Here is a 14,034-nt window from a genome sequence, read left to right on the forward strand (position 1 = left end):
TTTAGACATAGTTCCTTGGGGCAATTCCAATCTTTGTTGTTGGGATACCAGAAGTCCAGTCAGGTAGCAAACGCCAAACAGCAACATGAGTCAGCAGCCATGGCACAAATCCAGCAGAAACAGCAGCAAGCTTCCACCCAATCAGCGTGAGTTTGCAGAAGCAGCCGGAATCCACCTGAGTACAAGAAGTTCTCTGGAGCATTTCTATCTGCAAAGTGGAGTGTCAGGGAACAAATACCAGCGAAGCGTGTAAACCATTGCAAGGCATAGCAATGCAAAAGCAGATTCTCTTCTCTTCTCAGAGTCCACCCACGGATGTTTTCAGCTGGCCAAAATCATACCCCTCTCACAAGACAACTTCCAGCAAAACATCACCTGCCCTCTCTTGGGTCTGTTTTATATTAATAAAAGTCACGAGGCTGTCTTCAGCAACGAAACAAACAAACAAACAAAAACAAAAACAAAACACTTCTACATCCCATTCTTGGGACCAAAACAAAAAACATTCACATGACCCAACTGAGTCTTCAAAGAAACCAGAAACTTCTACTTTACTGGTTGATTTCCAAGCTTTAAATATTTATGTCCCACCCAAATTCATATGTCGAATTGTGAGAGTGAGGGGTTTGGGGGAAGGAGGGGGCTTGAGAGATGATTTGATAGTGAGGACTCTGGTTGTGAGTAAGAGCAATGAGCTTACACATAACAGGCCCCAGAGACCTTCCTTACTGACGCTGCCACTCAAGGACACCGTGAGAAGACATCATCTGTGTAGGATACAAGCCCTCACCAAACACAAACCTGCCAGTATCTTGATCTTGGACTTTCCAACTTTAGAGATGTGATTCATTAATTTCTTCTGTTTAAAAGAGACACTGTTGCTTTTGAAACCTCAAAGCCCACTCCCAGTGGTACACATAAAAGGCAACACCTCCTAATCTTTCCCTAATGGTTCCACTGACGACCAAGCATTCAAACAAGTGAGCCTATGGGGGCAATTCTTATTCATATGACCACACCGCCCAAACCCCAGGACAGTGCATAGACTGTGAAATGCACATTACCAGTCCTGGAATCCATGGCAGTTTTCTTTTGAATCTTACCAATATACATTTTATTCACATTGCTGTTAAAATTATCTCACAAATATCTCTTCTGTTTTCCAACTTCATTTTCATCTTTTTCTGCTTTAAAAAAGAAAACTCTATCACACTATTAGCATTTTTTAAAACAATTTTCCCTTTTTGTAACACAACTGTCCCAGTTTTTTTTTGTTTTGTTTTGTTTTGGTTTTGGTTTCTTTGAGACAGAGTTTTTCTATGTAGCCTTGGCTGTCCTGGACTCACTTTGTAGACCAGGTTGGCCTCGAACTCACAGAGATCCCCTGCCTCTGCCTCACCTGCTGGGATTAAAGGTGCGTACACACCACACCTGGCTCCACTATTCTTAAACTACTCCTAATAATCCACTAAATAAGTATACTTAACTTAGAAGCCAGGACATAGTACCTCAGCAAATACTCATTAGATTAATTACTTTAAATGAACAAATGTACCTTTAACTATATGTCAAGTTCCACACTACAGGGAAAAGACAAAATGCTAACAAAATTGACAGTTAAGACCAGAGAAATAAGAAATAACAAGTGTCTATGTGCCACCAGGTCTCCCCCTCCAGGGGAAATGGACAAAGGTGAGGCACCAGAGTATGTGAGAAAGTCATATCCCACTCTCCACTCTACTGTGGAGAATGTTCTGACCATTGGCTAGATCTGGGTAGGGGTTTAAAGTTTTATGGCCTGTATTGTCCTTGGCTGGTGCCTTAGTTTGAGTAGGACCCCTGGGCCCAAATCTGCCTATCATAATGTTCTACTTGTAGGTTTCTAGGACCCTCTGGACCCTTCTACTTTGCCATTCTCCCATGCTTCTCTCACTCAGGGGAAGGACAGCAGGTTACCAAGAAGAGACTTGATACCCTAAGAGCATATACAGGGGGAGGTAATCCCCCTCAGGAACAGTCATAGGGGAAGGGAATAAGGGGAAAATGAGAGGGAGGGAAGAATGGGAGGATACAAGGGATGGGATAACCATTGAGATGTAACAAGAATAAATTAATTTAAAAAAGAAAAAAAACAACAACAAAAACAAAACAAAACAACAACAACAAAAAAACAAGTGTCTATGTTCCAAATTTTATTTTAAAAAAATAATTAAGTTGTTTTGTTTTGCTTTGCTTTGTTTTCAAGACAGGATTCCTCTGTGTAGCCTTCGCTACCCTAGACTCACTTTGTAGACCAGGCTGGCCTTGAACTCAGAGAAATCTGCCTGTTTCTGCCTCCCTGAGTGCTGGGATTAAAGGCGTGTGCCACCATTAAAAGTAAGTTTTAACACGAACTAAGTTATCAATATTTAATATAGCTCTATCTAGAAGAGACAATTATCATTAAAACTGTCTTTCCCCTGCATAACAGGGTGGGCCCTTTCTTAAAAATTGCCTTAAAGAGCACATTTACTTAGAAAATATTGAATCTTCGCTGCCTGGAACTCCACGAATTCTTTCGAAGTCCCTTTTTGTATGCGCTTCAAGAAAAGATCTGAGTGTAAATCATTAACAAGGGAAATGGGGGCGGAGGCTTCTGGTAACAGTAACCAGCCACAAGTGACCAGAGAGAACTTCCTTCGAGAAGCCAGAAGCCGAGAAGCCGCCTGCCGCCTGCCTAGAAGCTGGGTGGGGTTGTTACTCGCCCGTACAACACCGCCCCCCCCCGCCCCGCCCCCAAACAACATATGAATGCCAGATGGTTGGACCGGCTCCATTGAGAAACTGATCTTTTCATTGTTTGGAACTTGGTGTTGTAGCTTTCCCCACGCAGGGATTTGATTGCAGCATTTAGAAAGTTGGAGAGTGTTCCCACAAATGACCCCACCCTCGAATGTGAAGCTGGGCTGGGCTTCTTAGCCTGTTTTCCCATTAGTGTGTCATTCCCACCTTCTTACTCAGAGGTGGGTAATTCAGACAAGGTTCATAAAGAGAAAATGTGCATTTTGTGCTTCAGGATCTGCCCCCCCCACCCCCTACCCACTCATCCCTCTACCCCCACCCCCACCACCCACCCCCACTTTGGGGAACTTGCTACTGAACAGTACTTCCCTCCCTTTGTTCATGGAGTATTTACAAATGCATTTTCATGGAAAAATTATAGCCATCACTAATAAAATTATTACTACATAGTTATATGACTCTATTACTTTCCTAGATCTTAACTCATTTTTAAACACTTTATTATCTATTAATATTGCCTCGCCTCAGCATCACACCAATGCTGTGAGGTGAATACTATTATTACTATTTTGAGAAACTTAGAGATAGTGAAGTCAGATTATTTACCTAAACCTAGGTAGGTGGTAAATGGCAAAATTGGTTTTAGGCCAGATTCTGTGTTTTAAGCCCCTCACCAAACACTAAACTCAGTTCTCTGCTACCTTTCCAAACTCTCCCGCCCCTCCATGTCTCTCTCCCCCCACCCCACCCCCGCCATGTGTGTGTGTGTATGTGTGCATGTCTGTGTGTGGGGTGTGTGTGTGTGTGTGCGCATGTGTCTGTGAGTATGTGTCTGTGGGGGGGGGGTATGTGTGTGTGTCTGTGTGTGGGGTGTGTGTGTGTGTCTGTGTGTGGTGTATGTGTGTACATGTGCTTTGTGTTTTTAGGACAGGGTCTCATGTAGCTCAGGTTGGCTTTATATTAACTATATAGCTGAGGACAGCCTTGGACTTTTTTTTTCCCCCGGCAGAGGGTTTCTCTGTGTAGTAACCCTGGCTGTCCTGGACTCCCTTTGTAGACCAGGCTGACCCCGAACTCACAGAGATCCACCTCCCTCTGCCTCTGGAATGCTGGGATTATAGGTATGTGCCAGCTTGCCCTGCTGACCTTGGACTTTTAATTGTCCTGCCAATGTCTCCCAACTACACCAGAATTATAGGCAGGGACCACCGGGCTCAGCGTGCTGGTTCTTACTGGTGGCAATAGTCTTGCTGTTATCGTAGCACAGTCTTAAATGCTACAAGCCTGAGATAACATCCTAGGGCATCTAACCACATAGCAATAAAGCTGATATGTTAGTGCAGTCTGCAATAAGGATTTGGTTTCCTGCAGTCTGGCTAAGGATGCTCCACTCTTGACAGCATCCACTGTGAGCACACAAGAGAGGGGAAGTACATAAAATTAAAACAGCACCAGTGGGATAGAAAGTCAACGACATGAAAAGTTACAATAGGGGTGCTGTGTCATAGGGGTGCTATGAGTGTCATAGGGGTGCTGTGAGTGTCATAAGGGTGCTATGAGTGTCATAGGGGTGCTGTGAGTGTCATAGGGGTGCTGTGAGTGTCATAGGGGTGCTGTGAGTGTCATAGGGGTGCTGTGAGTGTCATAGGGGTGCTGTGAGTGTCATAGGGGTGCTATGAGTGTCATAGGGGTGCTGTGAGTGTCATAAGGGTGCTGTGAGTGTCATAGGGGTGCTGTGAGTGTCATAGGGGTGCTGTGAGTGTCATAGGGGTGCTGTGAGTGTCATAGGGGTGTTGTGAGTGTCATAGGGGTGCTATGAGTGTCATAGGGGTGTTGTGAGTGTCATAGGGGTGCTGTGAGTGTCATAGGGGTGCTGTGAGTGTCATAGGGGTGCTGTGAGTGTCATAGGGGTGCTGTGAGTGTCATAGGGGTGCTGTGAGTGTCATAGGGATGCTGTGAGTGTCATAGGGGTGTTGTGAGTGTCATAGGGGTGCTGTGAGTGTCATAGGGGTGCTGTGAGTGTCATAAGGGTGCTGTGAGTGTCATAGGGGTGCTATGAGTGTCATAGGGGTGCTGTGAGTGTCATAGGGGTGTTGTGAGTGTCATGATGTAGCACGCTGTGAGTGTCATGATGTAGCACACTGGATTCCATAGGGTCCTAGGTCGCGGTGGATCAGCATAAGCCTGCCCTCAAGCAAGAGGACATAAAGATACGGGAACTGAAGTGTGACACCACCGAAGGACTTCTCGGGCAGTTAGAGGCTTTGGAGAAATACCTTCGTCAAAGCCAAGCTGGTGAGCTAGCTTAGTGGATGAGCATGCTTCCCCAAGCCTGACAGCCTGAAAGCCATTCCAGGGGCCTGAGTTCAATCCCTGAGACCCACGTGGTGAGAGAAAAAGAACTGGCCTGCACAAGTTGTCCTTTGATTTCCACATGTACAATGAGGGACCTGGGCACCCATGCCGAATCCACATTCCGCATACACACATTTAAAATGCAATTAACAACTAAGACGATAACAACTTAAGTCGCTATAAGATGACTTCAAGTGCATGAACTTTGCAAGCGAGTGAACTAGTGGAGAATTATTTGTCACCTGGCCTTCTTGCTCACCTGGACTCACAAGGGCCTGTCTTTCCATCCTATTATTTCATGTGTTTTCAGGTTTTGCCCTGCGTGTAGGACTGATATGGTCATAAACATTCTCTGCACTGAGTTCCTCACAGTGCTATGACTAATTAGAGATGATTAATTAGACTGATTAATTAGAGATGCTCCAGGTATGAGTTGAGCTCTGTCATAGTGATATTTGGGGCTTTCGCAGGTACTAATAAAAAGGAGAATATTGGATTTCCTGAAGAACTGAAGCTCTAAGTCTGAAGACTGACAATGCTAGAGACCACCATAAATAAGAACTTAGAAGCCGGGTGTGGTGGCGCATGCCTTTAATCCCAGCACTCCGGAGGCAGAGGCAGGAGGATCACTCTGAGTCAGCCTGGTCTACAAAGAGAGTCTAGGACAGCCAAGGCTACACAGTGAAACCCTGTCTCGAAAAAACAAAAAACAAACAAACAAACAAACTTAGAAAGAGGGTAAGTCAACACTCAAATTATGACTCCAAGGACATATTTTGACACCTGTACCCACAGTCCATCCTGGGCTTTTACATCTCATGGGTCAACAAATACCAGTATTTATTTCAGCTTTTTACATTCTCCGTTCTATCCAAAGAGTTACAGTAAGCGAATCATTTAAGGAGAGTTCATTGTGTGTTCCTTTGTGAGAGAAAACGATGGGCATTTGAAGAAAGTCCTGCAAGGAACAAAAAAGAGGATTTTAAACTAGCCCTGAGCAGAGCCAAATCTTACAGGGCCTCACAAAAGGGGGTCCATGCTTCTCCTTTAAGAAAAGCGAAGAAGAAAACACTCTGCCGTTTTACACAGAATCCTTGGGGTGGGCAGGAAATGGCTCCAGCAAGTGATCCCAGCAATTAGAAACCAGTGAGGTTTTATGGTGGTAGCTAAGAGGTTCCACTTGTGGCGTGTGACTTCAGAGTCCTGACCCTTTGGCCCATGAGCCACAGATGCCTTCGAGTGCTTTGGACAATGAGACTGACCTGGGCTTCCCCACTCCTGAGCAGAGCAGACTGCAAGCGATCACCGGAAATCCTTTCTTCTCTGCTTCCCAAGTAGTCAGGTTTTAGCTGGGCTGTGGATGCTCGCTGGAGCCTCCATTTTCCAGACTACTTCGTAGCAGATAAGACCATGTAAATCACTCTCACCAGCAGAAGGGTGGGGGTGGGGGCAGCCTTCTGTAGCATAAGGAAATTGCTTGCATGCTGTCTCTGTGCCTCCTTCTAGCTTGACCAAATTCAACCAACTAAAGAAATATCCTAGGAATTGAAGAAGGAAAATTAAACAGTGTCGCTGAATGACTAACTGAAGACAGGAGAGCTGTCCCCTGAACCTGGCTACTTCATAGTAGATTGTCACTTGACACGGGAAAGAAAATACACACATATATAAGGTATTATATATGCAAATCTATTATTATATATCACATATATGATATATTTGTAATGTTTTATGTGTTATATATTTATATATTATTATATATTACATGTATGCAATAGTCTTTCGGTCAGCTTCTGTAAGTTGCTGCAACACCAACCTGAAACTTTCATCAAACAATACTGAGAGGATTTTCTGTACCAAGCAGGAGCTCCCCAGCTCTTGGGTCTCCCTAGTTTGGGTTTCCTGAGGAGGACACTGGTGTTATTCCCTGCTCCCCTCATCATCCTCATGGCCTATTTCTAAACAAAATGCCACATTTTGTGCTGTAACTTTAGATGCAACAAATAGGAGAAATGAAAATTGAGATCATTTTCTCCATGAAGGAGATGTAATGTTTCTATTTTTTGTCACCTTCGAAGTTGTACACATCTTAATGAAGAAGAACTCAGCTACCTCCCCCACCCCAGAGTCAGGGAGTGTGACTGTCCACAGTCCTCAGACTAGCTGTACCTGCTGCTCCACTCTGAGTGAGGCCATGGAGAGTCACCTGGCTCTCTGGGGGCAGCAGGTGGCCCATGCTCATTTCAGGCACGCCTATGACCCAGTTCCTATTCGCACGGTTTGCTGCCGCCAGTGGAATCCCTCCATCTTAATAATAAGCCTTTTGTGCAAATGGCATGTTTTCTTCTCCATAACTGGAGCTTGTTTGGGATCCTTGAGGAACCTCAAGACTCCCCTGTCTATATTCTCTATGTAGTCTTTACTCTTCCCTGTTTCCCTCATATATGTATGTGTGTATATATATATATATATATATATATATATATATATATATATATATATATATATATATATCCCTGTCCCCTTCACTCTCTGTCTCTTTCCCTTTTCTCTGTCTATCATCTGTCTGTCTGTCTGTCTATCCATCCATCTTTCTGTCTATCTATCATCTGTCTGTCTATCTATCCATCCATCTTTCTGTCTATCTATCATCTGTCTTCTGTCTGTCTATCCATCCATCTTTCTGTCTATCTATCATCTGTCTGTCTGTCTGTCTATCCATCCATCTTTCTGTCTATCTATCATCTGTCTGTCTGTCTGTCTATCCATCCATCTTTCTGTCTATCTATCATCTGTCTGTCTGTCTCTCTATCCATCCATCTGTCTATCTGTCATGTCTCTCTGTCATCTATCTACTTACCATCTATGTATCTATCACCTGTCTACCTATCATCTGTCTATCCATCTATTTAACTATCATCTGTCTACCTACCATTTACCTGTCATCTCCTCTCTACCTCCCAACCTACCTATTATCTGTCTATCTATCTCTTTCATTATCTTAGTTCTTGATAATGAGGATCTGGTTGGCTGAGTTTACTTCTTGGTAGACACAACTTTTTGCTCCACATTTGTTTGTGACAGAGGTCCACCATTGGTCACAGGACTCCTCCACTTCTTCCTGTCTCCAGGGCGGTGGTGCGAAAGAATGCTCTGCTGCAGGACTCGAGGGTGGATTAAGAAAAACACTGACTTTTACACACTTGTTTTCCTTTATCCATGCTTTTTATTGTTGTTTTGTTTGGGCAGCACTGTTTGTTATTATTGTTTTTACAATTGCAATGTTAAGGATTGAACCAGGGCCTCATGAATGCTAGGCAAGTGCTCTACCACTAAACTGCATCCCCAAGCTATGGTCTTACCTTCTATAGTTTCAGTTGCATTTGTATTATTAATAATTAGTAATTTTAATTATTTTAATAAATATGTGCATAATCATATACTACTAAACAGTAATATTCAAAATAATTCATAATTTTTATTATATCATTGTAATTACTTTTTTATTATTAATTATTTTTCACCTCTTACTATACCTACCTTATCAGTTAAACCTTATCACAGTTGTGAATATAACAGGAAAAAAATCCTGTGCAGGGTTTGGTCCTATCAAACCGTCACTGGGGGTCTCGGGATATATGCCCTGTAGATGAGGGGGAGCATATATTAACATAATGAATATGCAATCCATGAAACTTATGCTTTATATATTTACTTTCAAGGTTCATTTGGTAAGAGCAGCTCAGATAAACACAATGGATGACTTCTGAAGCTGATTTTGAACTCCAAGCCTCTACTACATGGAATTTTCCACCGTAAACCACAGAAGGAAACCTGCCCAAGTTAAGGATAAAAGTCCATTCACCCTTAGTCACCATGGTAATTCCATCCTGCTTCCAAGTGGCCATTACATTTCCAATCAGGTGCCAAAATTCCAAGATTTGCTATGAGCAAAGATTGCGTGTGCGGATGGGCAGGTTAAAAATCATTTAGTCACCCAAAAACAGGATACTAAAACCTACACAAGTACAGGGTACTGAATGGCTGGCACATCAATCATCCCGAGCCTCGCTTAACTGAGTGGGATGTTGGCACATCAAGACTCATAAGAACAGCTGCAAGGAGGACCGTTATCCAGAGCTGGCTGTAGTCTGCACATCTTTCTCTTTTACTTTTTATATTTACTCATTTGTTTGTTTCTTTGTTTGTTTATTTCAAGGAGTATTACATGCCATCTGTATGTGTTTTTCTCTCTCCCCCCCGTGTGTGTGTGTGTGTGTGTGTGTGTGTGTGTGTGAAGAACAGAGAACAACTTGCAAGAACTGGCTCTTTCCTTCCACTATGTGAATCCATGGGGTTGTGAACTCAGGTTTAGTGGCAAAATACCTTTATATGCTGGGCCATCTGGCATCAGTCTATTTTTTTATTGTTGTTTTTTATACCTTTAATTGTGATATTTAATATATATGTATTTTTGTACCTTGCTAATATACATGTCTAAATATAGGTTCCTTTTTGTTTGGTTGGTTGGTTTTGGTTTTTGGTTTTTCAAGTCGGGAGTTTTTCTGTAGCCTTGGCAGTCCTGGACTTGCTTTGTAGACCAGGGTGGCCTTGAACTCACAGAGATTCACTTTCCTCTGCCTTCTCGAGTCTAAATATAGATTCTTCACAGGAGAATAACACAGCATTTTCCTTCCCCATCACTCTTTCTGGCCCCTCCTCTTTAGTGCTCTCTTCTACCTGACTCCTAGTCCTTCTCCCACTTCCCTGTCCTCCCGCATTTCTCTTCTTTCACTCAGCCTGATGGTCTTCAGCTCTATGCATTTCCCTTTCTCTCTCCACCTTATAGAACTCCACTCTGTGCCTGCACATTGATGTATCCATTCATCTGTTGGTGTACGTCTAGGCCGGTTCCATATTATGAATTCATAAACATGGATGTAGCCTTTATACCTTCCAAAGAAGCAGGGTTCCCAGCCTGGCCCAAGTGGAGTTGCTCTATCTAGGGCACGAGGATGCTCTTGTCTTCCTGCTCTGCAAAAAGACAGGAAGGGGCATGTCTAAGTGGATTTTCTGTCACTGTAACAGAATCCTACAGCATAGATAAGCTCTAAGCAATAGACGTTTGCTTGGCTCACAGTTTCAAAGGCTGGGAAGTCTCAGAGCACAGCCCTGGCTTGTGTTGCCTCATAACATGGCAGAGAAGTGGCACACAGGGAAAGGAAAGACTGGCTTTCATCAGGAGCTCACTAGCATCATGGTCAAACTCATTTGGCTAAAATTGCACAAATCTATTAGTGAGTGTGGATCCCTCCTGACCTAGTCCTTTCTTCAGGATCCCACCTCATGATGCTGTCATAACAGCAACCAAATATCAGCATGAGGCGAGCGTGAGGCAGAAGCCTACCAAAGGACACTCAATGGGACCCAACAGGATTTAGGAAGCCCACGCCAGCTACTGAGGCCGGTCATCTGACTCCTTCCCTGATGAGTGTGCAAACAGGGGAATCACACCACGAGACTTTCAGCCACCAGGAAGAGGCACAGTAAATTGAAAAATAATAATAAAAAATGGTCGCAGCAGAAGAATGTAATAGAGAAAACTAAGTAGCACTTGGAAAACATTCCAAGTAGCGTTTCCTGTGAGATTTAAAAGATAATTAGAAGTTGCAACACACACTTCCATTAGAATCTATTAGCAAGTAGGAAATGGATAGTAATGATGAATTCCCATTGATTTTAATTATTATTTCTAAAATATTAAAGCAAAAAATGATAAGCAGCAAAATGGACCCTTTCAGGAAACCAAACTGATATGTGCATTACTTCATGTCTTGAACAAAGCCTAACCACAGCGGTGCTGTGATGGGATCATATCCAGAGTGCTAGATAACCTGGGTTGAATTCACAGCCCACTTCTCTTTGGCTATTGGGCTTGGGTTGGACCAGACAGTCCTTCTAGGACCCCACACCAGCATCTGATTTCCTCACTGATAACCGAGTTAACATTGCCTCTTTGATAGGATTGCCATGAGTATTAAATGGTGTCTTAAGCCATTTGTAAAATTCTGAGCATCCGGCCTAAGACCCTCACATTTGTAGTTTCAGGGCAAAAGGCAATGAAAACATCTAGAAAAAATGTTAGGGAAACAGGAACCTGGAGCTTCAGTGCTGCTTCCCCAGACTTAGGGGAAGCCAGGGGCTAGACGTGCTCAAAGAGAAAGCCCAGGAAAGCAATGGCGTTATGACATAGCCAGGACACAGGGGAGTGGCCAGATATATGGAAGGCTTCCCCCTTTGTGTGTGCCACACACATGAGAGAATCAGTTGTTCCCATGTGCCTTCGTGGGGCCACCGAGTAGATTGTCAGTAAACACCCACTGTTGAAACAAAGTGTCTGTCAAGGCAAAGACTTCTCGCCTTGATCCAGTCAAGTGGCGGGTTGGGCACAATCAAGGTCTTACCAGTTAATAAATCCATTTCAGGGACTCACAGTCATTTATTTGTCAGTCTCTTTTTAAGACTCACTTTTCATTTTGTTCTGCTGTGATGTGGATATTTTAGAGAGGGCACAGTGTGAGTCGGCCTTCTGGAGACTTCCTATAGGCAGATAGAGCTGTTACCAGCAGCTGACAAAAAAGATACGGATTGGATTAGCTACCTCAGCACGTCTAATCCCCCCCCCCCACTCAGTTTCTCCACCATTCATTTCTCTATGACCATGCAGTCAGTTGTATTCGCCCATTCAGTTCATCCATGCTAAGCGAGGATTGAGGCCCCGGCATTGCACATATCAGGCGTTCTATTACTGACTGGCGACTCCAGTCCACAGGTCTATACTGGGAAACAGGACCGACCATGACACTTCAGCACTAAGATACAGCTTGCGGCTACTTTAATCAACACCTCAGCCGCAACTCAGCGGTCTCTTTTTTCTTCTCTTGCTTCTGTCTTCTGTTTGACTTCCCCAGGCAAAGCTGCTGGCTGTCGCTCTTAACGTGGACCTAGGTTCCTTCTCTCTTATGGGTTTAGTGTCACTGGGTTTTGCCGTTTGGGGACTTTCTTTACATATCTGCCTCCCTCTGAGACACAGATCTTCTCTGCTCTCAGCACTCCATGCTGTGCTATATGTAGCTCATCTGCAAACAGCCTCTTCCAGCCTCCAAACCTGCAACAGCTGCTTTTCAACTCTAGCATGCATGAAAGTCTCTCTTGTTAAAATGCAGCCGGCTAGGCCTCACAGTTGCCCTGAGAAGTCAGGAGCTGTGGCAGGTCCTGGGCTCGGCAGCATTTGACAAAGCCTTCTAGAAGACTCCAATGCACATTTACTTTTAAGGACTACTGACCTAAAAGGGGGTATCAATTAGGTAAGGTTCCTCCTTCCTGCCAATTCTTCATGTTTGGATGCTTACACTTTTATTTTCTGTCTTTCCTTTCTTCTTTCCTTCAAACTTAATGGGCCACACTGGGCTCACTTTCTACTTCCTAGTCTTTTATTATCCTCCTCCTCCCGCTCCTCCCTTTCCTTGGCACTCTCCTCCAATCCCCCTGTTCTCCCTCCCTCCCTCTCTCCTCCCTCTCTCTTCTTCTCCCTCCTCTCTCCCTCCCTCTCTCCTCCCCCCTCTCCTTCTCTCCTCCCTCTCTCTCCTTCTCCCTCCTCCCTCCTCCCTTTCTTCCCCCCTCCTCTCTCCATTCCTCCTCCCTCCTCCCCTGGCGTCTCAGGTCATCCAGGAGTATTACATACATCTGAGATTCCTTATTTCTAGGACAGAAAGGAAGGAGAAGATTGAGACCAACGTGCTGGACGGAGCGTCCCCTGAGGTTTGGCCATATAGACTACAGAGCACAGAAGAGTAGAGAGACAGGAAACTCCAAAGTAAGCACAGCTGGAATCTGTAAAGGCCCCCACCCCTTTGATTCAGAGAGAAACAAGCAAACAGCTGACCTACTGTTCCAGCTGTTACTTTCCATTGTCTGGAATGTATAATAAATGGAGTTCTAAAAGTTGACAATGTGTTGCCTACTTTCTCCTTCACCAAATTGTACTAACTTTGTTTCTTTAAAATAAAAAACTTCCCTATATAGACCTTCTATAAAAATGCCTTAATAATTCCATGTTATTTTAGAGTTGTGCGAGTAGACAAAGAAATTTCTTCTGAACCTCTAGCTTCAGAAGGGGTAGGGGGTACAAACAAAGACCATTTAATCAAAACAGAAAGCCCAAAGAAAATTATCTATCCCTTTTTATTACAATCTATGGCTAATAAAACATTACATATTGATTGAATTATATGTAACTCATATGTAGCTATATGTAAATGAAAGTAAACCCAAACTATATCTCCAGAGTCTATAATTTGGAGAAGACCTAGTAAAACGGTTGGCCACTAATGGATTCCATTTTGCTATACAACTGTTCATCTTACTGTGCCACATTTTGTAAGTTAAGGTTGACTAAAAATCCTGGGGGCATTGTGTGGGATCGCAGCACTGGGAGGAGCAGGAGGAGCAGAAGTTCAAAAGAAGCCTTGGCCATATAGCAAGCTCAAGGCCAGCCTGGGCTATATGATACTCTGTCTAAAATAATAATAATAAAAAGCCAGGAAAAATCAATTTTCCTTAAAGTCTAAGCATTTCTTTTGAAGAATGTTTTGTTTAAAAGGTTGGAAAAGTCCAAATTCCATAAACTTACCTCCATTGAGTAAGAAAATATGCACAAATATATGAGCCAACTGATAAGCATCACAGTGTATTTAAAAGCATAAGCAAAGCAATATTGTAGAAAGCGAATTGGAAAAAAAAACTAGTTTGTTCTACAATCTTCTCTGATTCCTAGGCTTCATGACTTAGGAAAGCCAAGTCCTTTCACTTGAAAGTATATGTATCATCTCTGGTTGG

At 43.5% G+C, this 14,034-nt stretch overlaps 1 long non-coding RNA gene across 3 annotated transcripts in view; it reads right to left on the bottom strand.

The window, feature by feature from the left end:
• LOC311596065 overlaps positions 1 to 14,034 on the bottom strand; it is a 106,130-nt gene continuing 92,096 nt past the window's right edge. For 2 of the 3 annotated variants that reach the window (XR_014778693.1, XR_014778694.1), the window contains 5 exons: positions 11,665 to 11,765; positions 10,090 to 10,170; positions 8,677 to 8,779; positions 6,399 to 6,674; positions 5,997 to 6,094 (listed from right to left, as the gene is read on the bottom strand). This is a non-coding gene — a long non-coding RNA (uncharacterized lncRNA). Of the gene's footprint in view, positions 209 to 5,996; positions 6,095 to 6,398; positions 6,675 to 8,676; positions 8,780 to 10,089; positions 10,171 to 11,664; positions 11,766 to 14,034 lie in introns of those variants that run through there. The other variant, XR_014778692.1, reaches the window with a different exon arrangement.

The sequence above is a fragment of the Acomys minous genome (assembly GCF_964271855.1).
Source record: "Acomys minous genome assembly, chromosome: 1".
In the NCBI taxonomy this organism is placed as follows: domain Eukaryota; kingdom Metazoa; phylum Chordata; class Mammalia; order Rodentia; family Muridae; genus Acomys; species Acomys minous.